The sequence below is a fragment of the Sus scrofa genome, chromosome 9 (genome assembly GCF_054392235.1).
Source record: "Sus scrofa isolate SSC_HxYL_T2T_F1_AM1 chromosome 9, Sscrofa_HxYL_maternal_Yorkshire_Landrace_v2.0, whole genome shotgun sequence".
NCBI lineage: Eukaryota > Metazoa > Chordata > Mammalia > Artiodactyla > Suidae > Sus > Sus scrofa.
The window spans coordinates 44,539,063-44,555,511 of record NC_139391.1 but is presented as its reverse complement, the minus strand read 5'-3'; the positions used below and the strand labels follow the sequence as shown (position 1 = coordinate 44,555,511).

The 16,449-nt window shown below is 37.8% G+C and overlaps 1 protein-coding gene and 1 long non-coding RNA gene across 27 annotated transcripts in view; both read left to right on the top strand.

The window, feature by feature from the left end:
* Nucleotides 1-16,449, top strand: part of SIK3 (SIK family kinase 3) — a 293,253-nt gene that overhangs the window by 86,572 nt on the left and 190,232 nt on the right. Inside the window, exon 1 of one of the 26 annotated variants that reach the window (XM_084976162.1) lies at nt 14,125-14,223. The exons of 23 other annotated variants lie outside the window; for them this stretch is intronic. The gene's annotated coding sequence lies outside the window, so the exon portion shown is untranslated. Of the gene's footprint in view, nt 1-14,124; nt 14,224-16,449 lie in introns of those variants that run through there. 2 more of the 26 variants (XM_084976161.1, XM_084976153.1) reach the window with 2 other exon arrangements.
* On the top strand, nt 10,418-14,659 carry LOC146399873 (uncharacterized). Its single transcript, XR_014815387.1, has 2 exons — nt 10,418-10,915; nt 11,838-14,659. It is a non-coding gene; the product is annotated as an uncharacterized LOC146399873 (long non-coding RNA).

Here is a 16,449-nt window from a genome sequence, read left to right as displayed (position 1 = left end):
GTAGGCCTGCAGCAGCTGTAGCTCCGATTAGACCCCTAGCCTGGGAACCTCCATATGCCGCGGGAGCGGCCCTAGAAAAGGCAAAAAGACCAAAAAAAAAAAAAAAAGTAGCTTCTTTATTTCAAAAGTTAATCCCTCTACCTGTTTGCCTTCCCTGTTCTAAAATCAATATGTGCACCTTTAAGTAAGAACAGTTCATGTAAATATACACAAAGGACATGTCCTTCTGTTTTCTTTCTTCCTTATTCACCTTTTTCATTTTCCGTAGGTAGCAACTTCTAACAGTCAAATGTGTGTCTTCATCTGTACATGTACAAACTATATGGATGTTTAAAATACATAAAATGGAGTGTGTGTAAAATGTATACTATCTAAGGTTTTTTTATATGAAAAGTTAATGTATGATATTGAACTATAATTTTGCGAGATGTCATCATTGAGGGAAGTTTGGTAAAGGGATATGGGATATCTCTGCATTATTTCTTAGAATACATGTGACTCTTCAATTATTGAAAAAAAAAGTTTAAAAAAAATCAAAGTATAGGAATCTTTCCATTTCAACGTGTTTATTTCTTTCTTCCAAACGGCCAGATAAGATTTTGTTGTATAAATATGTATTATTTTATTTCACCTTTCCCCTAATGATGGACTTTTAAGTTTTTCCATTTTTTCATTTTACCAAAGGGGAACGGCCTTGTGTTCATAGCTTTTGCTTGCTTGGGTGTATATACACAGACGAACAAGTTTTAGAAGAAGAGAGAGGATCAGAGGTGTGCACGTTTGAAATTTTGATGAAAGTTGGCAGGCTGTTTTCCAAACTGGTTTATACTTTGACCAGTGGTTAGAATAGGGCCAGTCACCTGCACTGTCCTCATGCTGTTTCTGTGCTTCTTCTGTGGGACTTTTTAAAATTAATTAGTCCTTTTCGGTTTAATATGTCCTCTTCCCTTTTGGCTATCTTCTGCCTGCCCATCCTCTAACCAATCGTCCACATCGATAGGGTGTTTCTTCAGGAGCTATGTGCTCTACTTGTATTTATTTATCCTTGTATGAAACCCTAGGAATAGTTCCTGTTATTATCCCCATTTTATACAGTAAGGAAACCAAGACACAGAGAAGTTAAGCGACGTGCCCCAGGTCTCCCAGATGGTGAGGAGCTGATTGATCCAGTCACTCTGGCTCTATAATGTGCTTTTAAACCAGCAGTCTAAAAGGGGGCTGGGGAACGACTGCCAGCTGCTCAGATTTGTCCTGCAGCCTGCTTTTTTGGCATATTCCATCTAAAAATGCCTTTTTTTTTTTAAAGGGTTATTTTATATATATATATATATATATATATGGGATGGGGTGTAGTAATGACCCCTGCTAGTACGTCTCTCTCTTTTAACTATTTAACTTCTGCTTCGTCACCTCTCTTTCTCTCCCACACCTATGGTAATCTTATATCTATCCCAGTAGTTTCACTTAAATTGCTGTGGGAAGGATTTTCAGTGCCTCATTGATAATCCTAGTTACTTAACTTTTGTGTTTGAGCTCTTTTTTTTAAAATGATTTTTATTTTTTCCATTATAGTTGGTTTACAGTGTTCTATTTTCCACTGCACAGCAAAGTGACCCAGTCACAGATACATATATACATTCTTTTTCTCACATTATCCTCCATCATGCTCCATCACTAGTGACTGGTATCGTTCCCAGGGCTATATAGCAGGATCTCATTGCTTATCTATTCCAAATGCTGCTTGAGCTCTTTATATCATTTGACTCTATTAACTATCTTGTTCTTAAAAAAATTTTTCCTTACAGCAGAAATTGACAGAACATTGTAAATCAGCTATAATAGGAAAAGAAAATCCTAAAAAAAATGCAAAACATTTTTTCCTTGTTTTTTAGTTTTCAAAACAGGAGTTCCCTGGTGGCTCAATGGGTTAAGAATCTGGCATTGTCACTGCTGTGGCTTGGGTTTGATCCCTGGCCCAGGAACTTCCACTTGTTGAAGTCTTGGCCAAACATAAACAAAAAACTAGGAGTGGCTTCTGATTTTTCTCAGATTATATCCTTCTGGATCCAGTCCTTGGTTCAGCTCCACTTTCTCTTCTCTTCCCTCCTCCAGAAAGACCCCAGTATGAATACGAGTCCGTTATTTTCTATCTGGCAGATTCGAACAGTTTACTTCATTTCTGTTTCTGTTTCTTTCTTGGAACCATGTCGATGAGATGAAGTAATGTTATATAAAACATTTAAACAGTGTCTCATTTACAGCAAATGCTTAATAAATACTAGTAATGGGAACAATAATAATGGTCTAATTGTGTTGCTATTGTAATTCCATTTCTCTTGGACTCTCAGCTTTCCTGAGGTCCATACAAAGATAGTCAGCTGCCTACTAGAGATCCACATTTGGATACCCCCCAGATACCAAAAACTCTCTCTGAATTCTATGGCTTTCTCTGGCTTCAATGCTTAATGTCTGTGGCCTTAAATAAATGAATTATTTTCTTGAAGCCTCAACTTCTTCATTTTTGAAAGGGTGATAATAATAGGACTTACTTTATTAGTAGTAGTAGTAATTGCTATTTCTCTTAAAATTTGATCTTACTTTTGCCCTGTTCTGCCTAGAATAAGAACCTGAGGAATGGCTTTTCTGGTCTGCCTTCTCTTCCTTATTTACCACCTGCAATTAGTCATCAGGTACTGCTGATTCTACTTCAGAAGCATCTGTTTGCATTCATCCACTCCTTATCATTTCATGACAGAATTGTTGTGTAACTTCCTAATTGGTCTCCTGGCCTCCAGGCCACCTTCCACCTTTCATCTAGATTTATCTGTATTGAAGGCAGGTCTGCTCATATGACTCGTCAGTAAAGGTCTCAGATGCATCCCTCTTACCTGACAAGTGAACCTGCAAGGCCCACGACCCCACAGTCTTCTCTTTTTTTCTTTTTCTTTTTTAGTAATAAATATTTTTGTATTATTCTGTTTATATAGGGATTAAAAACAAACAAAAGGGAACTATACTCATAGCAGCCGGAATGGTGGTTACTTTTAAAGAGGAGCAAGAGAGAAAGGATCTCAAAGGCTTTAGTTGACTCTCTAACCATATTGCTGATTCATAGGCATCTGTTCCTTTTTTTAATGTAGTTTTTTTATTAGAGTATAGTTGATTTACAGTTTTGCAGCCTTGTCGTCTCTTGGTCCTGGCACCTGTGAGTCCTACACTGTCAGCAGGTTAGGCTGCATCAGGCATTCTCAACTCGCATAAATAACTCTGTCCCTTTCCTGTGACTGCTACTCCTTCATACCTTTTGCTTAGGGTGCTGTCGTCCCAACCACTCCCTGTGAATAAGCACCGAAAGCTCCACCCTAAACTCCTCGACAGTGGTGGGTGGACATGTTGACAACTGTGTTTATCTACTCTTTTTCCTTTCTTTAGTCTTAACTGCCTTTCCATGCAACATTAATTGGTCCTTTTAAGAGGCCATATAGTAGGTAGTTAAAATCCCTGAGTCAGTCTGCCTTGCTTAATAATGTAGCTGTAGAGCTGGGATAAAACTGTTTAACCTATCTGTGCCTCCAATCTATAAAGAGGAAATAATATTTACTCTTATTGTGAGGAGTAAGTGAATTAATACAGGGAAAATGCTTTGAATAGAGCCTGTACGTGCTAAGTACCTCATAAACATTAGCTGTGATTATTATTATTCTCTTACAGACCTCTACAATAGCATTTACCCCTTTATTAGTTACTTTTTGTGTGTATTTTTCCCACTAGACTGGCTTCTTTGAAAGCAAGGCTTCTCTTTTAGTCATCTCTTTGTCACTGGTGTCTAGTACATAGTGGCCCCTCAATAAACAGTCAGTTGTTCTGTTTGGCCCACAGTAAAGCGCTGGATCCTCCTGCATTTCAGCAGTGAGTATCTTAAATCTTCTGGAAATGATTGCTTTCTGAAAGTATGACATTGGAGGTACAGAACTGTTTGTTCAGAACCTTGGTGAGCTGTTTGACTAGAAATTTGATATTCCAATGAATCTTTCTACCTGTAGCAGGCAGATACAGCTAATAGCCTGTGGTCTTTGCAGGAAGTTTCTCCCAAAGTGCAAGAGAACCTCTAATGTTTTTTGCTCACAGTCCAAGACTAGAAGACTATCTTCTAGACTATAGAAAGACCATCTTCTTTCTATGCAGTCTGTTTTGTTTTGTTGGGTATGAGCAGAGCTGTTTCTGCTTTTTCAACTTTATTCTTATTAAGCCTGCTGAAGATTGAAAAGTTAACTTTCCCTTTCAGTGATTCAGAAAAGAGATTTCTTTATTGTAAACATGATATAGAGCTTACAGTGAATGCTAAATTTGGGCTCCTTATAGACAATTCCAGAGTATTAAGTCATTAAGTCCCATATGGTCCAGTTCCATGGCCAGCCCTTGACACTTCACCATGCCTGGGCTATTGCAATAGTAACTGGTCTTTCTGCCTTCCCTCTAGTCTGTCCTTTATATTACTGCCTTATTAATCCTTCAGAAGTCCTGTTTTGATTTTTCTCATCCGTTAAAAAAATATCCTCCAAGTTTACCCCATTCTATACAAAGTAAGTTCCAAAGTCTTTACGCTGACATTCGGGATGTTCTGCAGTCTGACTTCTGTTACCTTTTCTGCCTTACATTCATTCCACTGTACCCACGAATGAACTTTGTGGCTTAGCTGGGCTCGTTGTGATTCGTAATGTGAATTATATTTTCCTTTTTTACCCACTGGGAGTATTTTCCATTCTTTTCCCATTTTTCTTTTGAAATTCTGCCCCCTTTTAATATCTGTATTTTAAAACCTTTTTATTTTAAAATAATTACAGACTCACAAGAAAATGCAGAATAGTACCTAGAGTACCGTGTGCCTTTTCCCCAGCTTCCCCTAATGATGGTATCTTATATAATTGTAGTATAATACAAGATCCATTTTTAAAACTCCATTTTGAAGAATATTTTAGTGGTAGGGAAAAAAACTTTTTTCTTTTCTTCTCTTCTTTCTCTTTTCTTCCTCCTTCCCTCCCCCCGCCCCCGTTTAAGGGCTATGTTGGATTTGTGGAAGTGGCCAGGAGTCATTTGGACTCATGTCTGTAAAACAAACATGGATAGTATGTTTTTTTAACAGGAAAAAGTTATGGCTATATGGTATCATAACACTGATTTTACCTACCTTTATGAACTGGCTTTGAAAGTAATTTCAAAAAAGGAGTTTCCGAAGATAGAATGGGTTTATAATCTCCTTAAGTAATTAAATGAGGCATGGTACTCATTTAGATGTGAATATTCTAAAGTGTTGGTCAATATTTTATAGCCATACCATTTAAATTCTCTTTTAATTCTTATATTCTTCACAGAGAATATGTTTTCATAAAATCAGCTAGTTGTTAAAACCCACAATGGATTGTGAAAAAAGAGTTTATTTTCCTCATGCTCATTTTTTAAAGAAGACAGAAAGCTTGTAAAGAAAGAGATTTTGGAAAAGAAAATTTATTTTCTAAGTTGGAACCCTCATTCATTGCTGGTGGGAATACAAAAAGGTATAGCTACTTTGGAAAACAATTTGGCAGTTTCTTAAATAGTTAAACATAGAGTTACCATATGACCAAGCAATTCTACTCCTGTGAATATACTGGAGAAATCTGAAACATATGTTCACATGAAAACATGTACACAAATGTTCATAGCAGCATTGTTCATAATAGCAAAAAGTAGAAAGAACCCGAATGCCCATCACCTGATTAGTGGACAGATAAAATGGGGTATTTCCATATTATGGAATATATTTCAGCCAATAAAAAGTAATGAAGTACTGATAACACAACAACGTGGATGAAGCTCGAAAACATTTTGCTAAGTGAAAGAAGCCAGGCACAAAAGGCCATGAATTATGTGATTCTACTTATATGAAATGTCCAGAATAGGCAAATCTATAGAGACAGAAGGTAGTTTAGTGATTGCCAGGAGATACAGGGGGATGAGAGAGGAGGGAATGGAGAGTGTCTGCTAATAGATATAGAACTTCTTTGGGGGGTGATGAAAATACTCTGAAAGTAGACAGTGATGATAGCTGCACAATTTTCTGAATATACTAAAAACCATTGGATCATATATTTTAAAAGGATGAATTTTGTAATATGTGACCTGTATCTCAAAAGAATGTATTCCTAACTTCTTATTAAATTGAGTTGTGGTTTGGGGCTGTACCTGTTTTGCCTGATGTGATGGAACATGCATAAGGGTTACTTATGGAGTTCCTGTCGTGGCGCAGTGGTTAATGAATCCGACTAGGAACCATGAGGTTGCGGGTTCGATCCCTGCCCTTGCTCAGTGGGTTAACGATCCGGCATTGCCGAGAGCTGTGGTGTAGGTTGCAGACGCGGCTTGGATCCTGAGTTGCTGTGGCTCTGGCGTAGGCCGGTGGCTACAGCTCCGATTCAACCCCTAGCCTGGGAACCTCCATATGCCGCGGGAGCGGCCCAAGAAATAGCAACAACAACAAAAGACAAAACGACAAAAATAAATAAATAAATAAATTAAAAATAAAGGTTACTTTTATTTATATATATATATATATATATATATATATTTTTTTTTTTTTTTTTTTTTGTCTTTTTGCCATTTCTTGGGCCACACTTGCAGCATGTGGAGGTTCCCAGGCTAGGGGTCGAATCGGAGCCGTAGCCGCCGGCCTACACCAGAGCCATAGCAACTCGGGATCCGAGCCACATCTGCGACCTACACCACAGCTCACGGCAACGCGGGATCCTTAACCCACTGAGCAAGGCCAGGGATCAAACCCGCAACCTCATGGTTCCTAGTCAGATTTGCTAACCACTGAGCCGTGACGGGAACTCCCAGGTTACTTATATTTTGAGCTCCAAGTGAGGCAAAAGATTAGTGGGAGAAGGAAGTGACTTTGTCACACTTAAGCCTGGTAGCTACTCAGTGCCCTGTAACCCTAGTGGGCAGAGAAGATGTAAAAGCAGATCAGATAAGGATGGAATTACCACCTCTTAGATTCCAGACAAATTTATTAACAGAGAGAAATCAAGAAGTATTTTAAACAAAGAAGGTTCTGACCTGTTAAGTTCAGTAGGCTAAAGTTCTTGTCATTCTGTCTTGGATGCTTGCCTCATAGATCTTGAGAAATCTGTCTTATAATGAAATATAAGAAAAGTTTAAATAGGATTTATATCTGTAGAATTAAAAAGTATTTTTATTAATTTAAGAAAGTAAGTCAATTTGGTTTTCATAAAAATGTCAAAAATTTTCATCAATGACATAATTATTTCTTTCATATTTGCATGATAAACCTAGTTTTTCTCAATGATAATCTCTGTGTTTGTGGTGTAAAAGTCACAATACGTATAGAAGTATACGAAGATGGTAGCTCTCTTGATCAATTATTCTTTGGCAGACTGAGCTATATGTACATTTTAAAAATAAATCATATTGCCATATCTGAATAAGACTAGTCTTATTTAAGTAAGTGTACAAGAAATAGGGGAAGACTTACCTAATGGCATGTAACATACATAGAATGGTTTCCTATCTGGCATGGTTGTCATTTTATTGAATTCTAATAAACGAACCCAGCTGGGTGCTTTAGAGCAGTGATTTTCAAATGTCTGAAGGTATCTAGGCTCAATTGTTTTGAGAGTTCTCAACCTCCATTTATACTGTTTCTTGAAATTGATTCTTCTGAAGATAACACTGGCGTAATCCTGACTCTATTTTCCTACTCTCCCTTTAGTTCTGACTGTTTACGGTTGACAAAAGAAAAGGCCATACCTTTCACTCATCTTGAATCTCATAGTTGTACATTCTTCTGAGGTATAAGATCCTTCAGGGGAGTTCCCATTGTGGCTCAGTGGTAATGAACCCAACTAGTATTTATGACTGGACTTGGATTTGATCCCTGGCCCCGCTCAGTGGGTTAAGGATCTGGTGTTGCCTTGAGCTGTGGTGTAGGTCGCAGATGCCACTCAGATCCCAAGTTGCTGTGGCCGTGGTGTAGGCCAGCAGTTGCAGCTCCAGCTCCAATCGAATCCCTAGCCTGGGAACTTCTATATTGCCACAGGCGCGGCCCTAAAAAAAAAGTCGTCCAGGGTTCCGACAAAGGGATAGTTGAGATGCTGGTATCCAGTGTGAAACTTCCCTTTATCAAGGTATATGCTTTTCTTCATATATCTTATTAAGATCTATATCTCCAAAAAAAGGAAATTACTTTTTATGGTTACTTATTACAATTTTTAATATATTTGCATTGTTCACCAGTTATAGCTACTAATAACAGTAACAGGATCTCAATCCAAAATAAATAATTTAAATAAATAAAAAATAGTACTCATATTTTTGTCACAGCAAAATATGGTCAAAGAAATTAAAATATTGTGGACGAAGAAGAATAGAAATATAATTCCAAGGAGAAAAAGAAATAATATAATGTTTCATTAAGGAAATTAAGATTCTCTTATAGTTTTATTTTTTTAATTAAAAAAATTTTTCTCTTACAGTTTTAAAATGGAGGATGGTGGGTATCAAATTGCTCGGGTGTTTAGATTTCATTATATGTATTAAATTAGTGGTGTATTTTTTTTTTAAGATGTCAGTTTTAAATTGGCTTATGTTGATCCATAAAGAGAAATACAGTCTTTGCTATGATTTAAACTTTTGATAAAAAATTTTCAGTATCAACTTAAAAACATTCAAGGAAAGACCTTTCTTCCCCTCCCCTCAATTTTATTTTAAGGGATATATGAGCAAAATTTTTTGAAGATAATGCTCCAAAAGATACAGAGATTAAGAAGAAATAATTTCTGCCCTCAAGAAGCCTTTTTGTTGAAGGATGAATTGGGGACATATACCTATCATTTGGCTTAAATAAAACCTTTATTTGGTTGTGTTTTGCTGCTTATTTAATATGGGCATTGTGCCTCAGTGTTGCATAATGCTTGTTAAAATGACCCTTGGATAGTGATTTAGCTCATACGTGCTCTGTTTCCACATAGGCTATTGTGCAGAACAGAGAGAGATTGTATCTTTTAGAAGACAGATGGATAGGAAAAGTGCCCACTGCACTTAGCACTGATGAATAGTAGGGCTGTCTCTCAATTGTCTAGTTTCCGTGGTCATAAAGAACATGAGACTAGAGTCAGGAGACTCCAGTCCTTGTCCTGACTCTACTCTAGGCCATGTGACCTTGGCCAAATCACCTAACACACTTGAACCTTGTATAAAAGAAGTGTTTTGTTTTGTTTTGTTTTTTTAGGGCTGCACCTGTGGCACATGGAGGTTCCCAGGCTAGGGATCTAATTGGAGCTACAGCTGCTGGTCTACACCACAGCCACAGCCACAGCAACACCAGATCCGAGCCGTGTCTGTGACCTGCACCACAGCTCACGCTCCTTAACCCACTGAATGAGGCCAGGGATCGAACCCACAACCTCATGGTTCCTAGTTGGGTTCGTTTCTGCTGCGCCATGACAGGAACTCCCAAGAGTTTTAAATTGGATGATTATCTCTGAAATTAGAATCCATCAGTTTGATACATAGGTTTTTACACGGTGCCTTAGTTTTGGAACCAGTATCTATAGCAAACTTTAAGAAATAGGTGCCAAAATAATGGAGCCAACCGATTACTTGCTTCAGTGTTATAGAGAAGAATAGCCTACTGCTTGTTATTTATCTGAAGGATTATTAAGACAGTCTGTTGTATAGCCTGTCATAAGTGTTGTGGGTCTAACCACTGCTTTTTTTATTTAGGGGAGAAAAAGGGAGAATTTCCCCTACTTTGTTGAGAATTAAAACAAATTTTACACAGGATTAGTAACTGAGAATCCTAATTTCACCTTCATGCCATTGCCTTTGGTGAAAGCCACATTTTTGTAATATTCTAACAGAATATTAAAATGGATTATGGATTACAGACAGCTCCAGGCTTTGCTCTTTATAGGTCAGAGACGGAAACCAATAGAGCAGCTACTGTTCACTCTTGTCAGTGACTGGGCCTCTTAGGTTCTTTATGGAACTAATGTGAAACTCTCTGGAACAGTTCCATTAGAGTGGCTTTCCTGGGGGCTTATGAGGCTTATATTCTGAAACCGATACTCTTGTAGTACAAGAATAACTACAAACTGGTATGGAATTAGGAGGCCGTAGAGGGGATATGCCATATGCAGCTCTTATTCTCCAAAGTTCCTTGGCTGGTGAACAGAGATTTTTTCCCACCAGTAAGCAGATATTTGGTTAAATATGGACAAATCCTCCCTAAACAGCTTTTGGAATAGAAAACTCTGCTTCTGTTTTGTGCTTTCAGTGGCTGAGAAGAGTAGTGAAGTGTGCAGAATTAACTTGTGTTAGTTTAACATATACGAATATTATCTATTTAACTCCTGTCTTTTTTTTTTTTTTTTTTTTTTTGTCTTTTTGCTATTTCTTTGGGCCGCTCCTGCGGCATATGGAGGTTCCCAGGCTAGGGGTCGAATCAGAGCTGTAGCCACTGGCCTACGCCAGAGCCACAGCAACGCGGGATCCGAGCCACGTCTGCAACCTACACCACAGCTCACGGCAACGCCGGATCGTTAACCCACTGAGCAAGGGCAGGGACCGAACCCGCAACCTCATGGTTCCTAGTCGGATTCGTTAACCACTGCGCCATGATGGGAACTCCTAACTCCTGTCTTTATCTCTTATATTGTTCTTGAACGTTGTCTCCATTGTTTGTGTTCAGGAAAGATGATTGAATAAATTTTTGTGGCTGATTTGCAGATGTTATAGTCTTTTGTTTATTAGCCTCAATACTGAATAGTTTGACTGATTTGCCTCAGTTGGGTAGATATTTAGATTGAACACTTAAAGTTTTTAACTTTTTTTTTTTGCTCTTTTAGGGCCGCATGTGTGGTATATGGAAGTTCCCAGGCTGGGGTTGAATCAGAGCTGCAGCTGCCAGCCTACACCACAGCAACACAGGATCCTAGTCACATCTGTGACCTACACCACAGCTCACGGTAACGCAGGATCCTTAACCCACTGAGCAAGGCCAGGGATCAGACCCTCATCCTCATGGATACTAGTCAGGTTCGGTTACTGCTGAGCCATAACAGGAACTCCACCTTTTTTTTTTTTTTTTTTTTTTGGCAGCACAAAATGTGGGGTGAAGAGGTCTGTCTTTAAAGTGACCAGGCTCGATCCTCATTGCCTTTTGATGCTGAAGAGGGAAACAGTATTATTTGGCAGAATATATTGTGTTTTGTATCATCACACCTCTAAGTCAGCAGTTTACTTTTTGTTTAGTAGTATGTCTTAGCTTGCCTGAATGAGTCATAATTAAAATATAGTCACTGGACTCATAATCTTGTCCAAACAGGATTATAGTATAGAGATATACTGTTCCTTGCCATGTGCAGAATTAGAATGATACAGGTCTGCTGTGATTACTGAGATAGGTTTTTATAAATACTAAATTATTTTGGAAGGATTTTAATAGGTTTCTTTGTAACCTACCCCAGAGAAAAAATTCTGGAAAGTGAAAATAAACAGAAAAGCGAGTAAAAATACTGATGATTCAAATTGAAATCTGAAAATCTCTTTCATCTACTTGAATTTTTATATTTATTATATAAAAATTAAATGATTATTTTGTTTCCTTTGAAAAGATTCAAGGAACAAAACAATTTTTAAAAGTTTTGGAAGTTCCTGTCGTGGCACTGCGGAAACGAATCCGACTAGGAACCATGAGGTTGTGGGTTCCATTTCTGGCCTCGCTCAGTGGGTTAAGGATCTGGCGTTAAAGATCTGTGGTGTGGCGTTACCATGAGCTGTGGTGTAGGTCGCAGATGTGGTTTGGATCTGGCATGCTGTAGCTGTGGCGTAGGCTGGTAGCTACAGCTCTGATTGGACCCCTAGTCTGAGAACCTCCATATGCCGCAGGTGCGGCCCTAGAAAAGACAAAAAAGACATAAATAAATAAAAAGTTTTGATGTTCCTTTGTTCATTGACAGAAACATTGTCAAGAACACCAGCTCAGGGCATGTAGCTTCTGATCCATGTCAATAAATAATATTGCTAAGATTTGCTATGGTCATTTAACATAGGTATTGTATGGAGCTAGAACTGGGCTGGGGCAATAGCCTTCAAGTCAGTAAACACAAGTTAAGAAGTTAAGGAAGTTTCCTGGTGGCTCAGAAGTTTAAGGATCTGGCATTGTCAGTTAAGCAGCTCTGGTTGCTGCTATGGTGCAGATTCCACCCTTGGTCCAGGAATTTCGGCATGTGCAGGTATGGCCAAAAAAAAAAAAGTTATGTACCAGTCACTGCATTAAATACTGAAGACACAAAGGTGAATAAAATATTATTTATTCTGGGTTTTGTTCAACAGAGGATTTGAAGTGCTGACAGGAAGTAAATATAATGATACTGTAGATTATAATTTAAGTTCCAAACCCAAGGAAGATAGGAATTAGATTTGGAGGCCAAAATATGGTTGAAATATAAGACATGGGCACTGTGGCTGAGAAGCTCAGTTTGATGTTCATCCCAGTAGCAGTATGAGACAGAAGCTAAGCTTTGTTTTGTTCAAGCTGTGTTAAGGCATGACTAGTATATTTAGCAGAACTATGAAGAATTCAGGCTTTTGGGGGGAACTCCCACAAAAATGTCATCTGGAGTTGGTTTTGTAAGTGGTAGTGTTTTTACTGCTTAGTTACGAGAATTGAATATCAGATGATTTCAGTATTAAGATTATATTTAAACTTCACGGTGTTGGGGAGACAGTTTTAGGTACCCAGGCTGAGGAGCTGAGGATTGAAGTTTCACTTTATTGTTATATGGTAATGGGTTTTTGTCTACATGATAAATAGGGTTTAATATTGAGATGGAAAAAGCAGAAGAAGTAAATTGTAGTTTAGAAATTGCTCTTTTTTTTTTTTTAAGTAAACTTTCCCTTTCTTTAGTTTCTAGAGTTGTTTCTTGGCATCTTGATGGGGCAGGATGTGATGCTTTTTGCTGAATCAAAAACTACTACTGTTTCTCCGGTTTCACAGCTTAAAGAAACTCTGATCAAGTAGTTTGTAATTTGAATATAGAGTCTGTTTTGGGGACTCTTGTGGGTACATCTTGGTTTTAAAAGGGAAAAAATGATGTCCTGTTCTAAAGGGACGTATAAACACAATTTTGACAGTAGCTTTAGTTTTCATTGGTTCAACAGATATCATTGTTGCACAATACATAATCTTCCACTATGGTAACTAATGAGATACAAAACTGCATAATTACACCAACAGTTATTTTCCTTATAGAATTTGGCAGCTACTAAGTAAACAGGTTTTTTTACTTATCTTAATTAGCTTATTATGTTCCATCATTGAATGAGTCTTATATTTTCCTTCATGCTGTTGCACTCCACATTTTTTGTTGAACAGAGACAGATATTAATTATTTTAAAATGCTTGCTCTTAAAGCATTTTGGCCAGTTGGCTTTCTTTAATTAACAATGGATAACCGTATTTAGATGAAATCCAACTCAGGAAGAAATCATAATGAAATACATACTTAGTGAAAACATTCAGTTAGGGTGGAGGAAAACCTTCTGGAAGGTAAAATATTTCAAGGTTGTTTTGAAGTTTATCCTTGTTGTTTTTATTCATCCTTATGTGTGTTAACTGTACAAATGTTCCTGGTTGTGGTACTGATATTTTGGGAAGGGCCTGTGTTGTGTCTCAGGCACTTCTGAGGCAGGAACTGACTTTTAAAACCCAGATTCATAGATGTGCAACAAGACACCCTCCAGCCTTCAAGACCATCTGTGGTTCTTTTCTTACCTGTAAGTTGTGTTTGCTAGTATATTCCCTCACATTTCAGCCCATAGAACCTAAAGAAGGCAAATGGGAACTAAAGAGTCTGTCTGTAAATCAGCTTCATTTCAGGAGGTTGGAAATAGCTGTGAGAGTACTGTGGGTTTAGTCGGAAGGAGTGCTTTGGAGGATGGGGAGTGTCCACTAGGGTCAGAATGGGGAAACTGCACCATGTGCTCCTCCTGTCTGTCATCTTGCTGCCACCTACATCATACACATTCTGTGATCATAATGAGAGCGTGAAGGCTCAAGACAGTAATTTCAACAGGGACCTGGGAGAAATAAAGAGGACAGGTATATTGCACAAAAGTGGGCCAGTAAAAGGAAAATCACATATGGAAGAATAGAAAATGGTAAATTGAAAGATTAAAAAGATATGAGAGTAGGGATAAAGAGGCTCTCCTACTTTTTTTTTTTTTTTGGAAAGGAAATACATCTGTGAAAATGTTGGGCCGCTTTGGGCAAGGAAATTAGAAGTTAATTCAAGTGTTATTTTTGTTGGAGTGTAGTCTTAGAATTTTTGTTGTTCTCAAGGTAGGAAAAAAAATTTTATAGTATTCCTCTTAGGATAAAGCAAAATAAGGGAGGAGTTTCCTGATGGCTCAGTGGGTTAAGGATCCAGCATAGCCATTGCTGTGGGTCAGGTCACTGCTGTGGTAAGGGTTTGATCCCTGGCCCAGGAATTTCTTCATGTTGCAGGTGTGGCCAAAAGGAAAAAAAAAAAAAAAAAAAAAAAAAAAAGGGAGACTCCCAGAGTAGTCTGTGATCTTAGAAGAATTAAAAGAAAAATGTTTGTAGGGCTGCAAGGTATCTCCTTTCTCAGGTTATCACACCCCATTTCCCCAGATATTTAGTATCAAAATTTTTGAAAATGAGTTCTGTAGAACACTAGTGTCACTCAGCACTTAAATATATGTTCTAGAAGAAAAAGAATCATTAGGTAGGTTTGGGGACTGGTAGGGTTCCAAAACAGAACAGTAAAATAGTGAACAAAAGTAGTCAGTTTCTTTACTATAGGCCATTTGAGACCTCTTTAAAAAATTTTTTTTTCATTTTTTAAAAATTTTATTGGAGTATATAGTTAGCTTACAGTGTTGTGTTAGTTTCAGGCAAAGTGATTCAGTTATACATATACATATATCCATTCTTTTTCAGATTCTTTTCCCATATAGGTTATTACAGAATATTGAGTAGATTTCCCTGTGCTATACAGTAGGTCCTTGTTAGTTATCTGTTTTATATATAGTAGTGGTTATATGTTAATCCCAAACTCCTAATTATCCCCTCCATTTCCCCTTTGGTAGTCTTAAGTTTGGCTTCTAAATCTTTGAGCCTCTGTTTTGTAAGTTCTTTTGTATTTTTTAAAAATTAAATTCCACGTATTAGTGATCTCATAAGATATTTATCTTTCTCTGTATGACTTACTTGGGATACTTGGGATGATAATTTCTTGGTCCATTTGTGTTGTTGCAAATGGCATTAGTTCTTTTTTATGGCTGAATAATATATTGTGTATATATATAAATATACACACACACATCTTCTTCCCCCAGTTCTCTGTTGATGGACATTTAGGTTGCTTCCAGGTCTTGGCTGTTGTGAGTAGTACTGCAGTGAACATAGGGGTGCATGTATCTTTTCGAATTACGGTTTTCTCTGGATACTTGCACAGCCATGTGATTGCTGGATCATATGGTAGTTCTACATTTAGTTTTTAAAGTAACCTCCATACTGTTCTCCATAGTGATTGCACCAGCTTACATTCACACCAACAGTATAGGAAGGTTCCCGTGTTTCTACATCCTTTATCATTTATTGCTTTTAGACTTTTTGATGATGGCCATTCTGACTGGTGTGAGGTTGCTTTTTGGCCATCAGTCTGTCTTCTTTGGATGAGTGCTCTTAAAATACCAGTGTGCTTTGTGAATCCCTGAAGAAACACCCCATTGGAGCATGGGTGGAGCATGTAGCTTTTCTTAAATTTAGTTGGCCACAATACAGTGTGAGAAAAGCTGGTATATATAATTGTATTACCTGTAAGCCTGGGTTTCTGTCATTCCTTCGACTTGCTTTGCTATTCTCCCCCATCTTTGCCTCCTCCCAGATTGGGGCAGTTCTCTGCTCTGTCAGTTCTATGTGTGTATTCTACTTGGGGGGGGGATATTAACACTAGTTTACATTTAAAAATATATAGGAAGTCCTGCTGTGGCACAATGGGTTACTGATCCAGCTTGTCTGTATGGAGGTGTGCTGGTTCCATCCCCGGTCCATCACAGTGGGTTAAGGATCCAGGGTTGCTGCAGCTGTGGTTGGCTCCCTGGTCTGGGAACCTCCATATGCTGTAGGTGAGGGTAAAAAAAATTAAAAATTAAAAAAAAAATGTAATAGTATTTGTACTCATTATTTGAACTTTTAGGTTTCTTGATAATCGGACCCAATCTTATCTACATTTTCAGGTTTATTCACAACTACTCTCCCTTGATACTTCTTCATTGGAGCTCAATTTCTTTACTATTCCATGATTATATTCAGTACTTGGAGTATTCTCTACCTTTATATTAAGGTCTAGCTGAAGTGCT